This window comes from Paramormyrops kingsleyae, chromosome 10 (assembly GCF_048594095.1).
Source record: "Paramormyrops kingsleyae isolate MSU_618 chromosome 10, PKINGS_0.4, whole genome shotgun sequence".
Taxonomy (NCBI): domain Eukaryota; kingdom Metazoa; phylum Chordata; class Actinopteri; order Osteoglossiformes; family Mormyridae; genus Paramormyrops; species Paramormyrops kingsleyae.
In genome coordinates this window covers 723,323-724,454 of record NC_132806.1, presented here as the reverse complement: position 1 = coordinate 724,454, position 1,132 = coordinate 723,323, and the positions used below count along the sequence as shown (strand labels likewise).

General features: G+C 43.1%; 1 non-coding gene across 1 annotated transcript; it reads right to left on the bottom strand.

The window, feature by feature from the left end:
- Nucleotides 1–589: 589 nt before the first annotated feature.
- trnal-uaa (transfer RNA leucine (anticodon UAA)) lies at nucleotides 590–672 on the bottom strand. The gene has a single exon. It is a non-coding gene; the product is annotated as a tRNA-Leu (tRNA).
- Between the last annotated feature and the right edge of the window lie 460 nt (nucleotides 673–1,132).

Here is a 1,132-nt window from a genome sequence, read left to right as displayed (position 1 = left end):
AAAACTCCTTACCGGCATCCGTCTGTAACTTGAGGGGCACACCCCCCTCAGTTAAAATAGAATCAAAGGCCTCCGTTACGGCCACCCCCGTCTTGTTTCTTATGGCACGCGCGTAGGCCTTTTTAGAAAAAACATCAATCACCGTAAGGAGGTATTTTAACCCGTCGTTGTACGTGGCCAGTCCTTGCATGTCGCATAAATCGGCCTGCCACTGATACATGGCTCTCGGTACAAACACTCTGTTCCTGGGGAAATTCTTTTTAGCCGGCTTATGTAAAGTATAACTGTCTTGCATAGACAGCCACTCTCTGATATCATCGGTAGCCACTTTTTTCCCAGTATCATCCTCCACGGCTCTCTGCAGTCTGGAGACACCCCCGTATGACCCCGGCTGGCTGGGGTCATAGTACGAACGGCTCAAGACACGAGCTGTAGTCTTGGCAACAGACATGCTTTTCACACAGCGAGAGTGTGGGGGGTGAGAGCAGGGATGCGGCGTTTTATAGCTGTCTGGGGAGGGGGGTGAGTGAACACATTAATGAAATTGTGTGTTTTTTTCCCCATATGTGTAGAGTTTAGAAAAGAGTTATAGCTGGGGCGGGATTCGAACCCACGCGGACATACGTCCATTGGATCTTAAGTCCAACGCCTTAACCACTCGGCCACCCTGCTGAACATGTATATACAAAGACTATTGCATTGTTGTTCAACTCAATTTTATTGCAAGGGCATACATTTTAGTGAAAGATACATTTTCAAAATGCTGGTATACATTTTCTTTGTGAAAGATATAGTTTTAAAAACGCTAATACAAGGGTACACATTTTGTGAAAAATATAGTTTTAAAAATGCTATTACAAGGGTACACATTTAGTGAAAGATATAGTTTTAAAAACGTTATTACAAGGGCATACAATTAGTTACAGCCGTGACAGTTGTTGAGGTAGATATAGTTTAAAAAAATTATTACAAGGGCACACAATTACAGGTAGTTACAGCCGTGACAGTTGTTGAGGTAGATTAGCGATGTCACATGCAGTAAGGTCCGTATAGAGGCCTTTTCAGCGATGCATGTATGCAGAGTAGAAAGCATCTGATTAACATCGAAAGGCTGCTTATTATGAAATTTAAA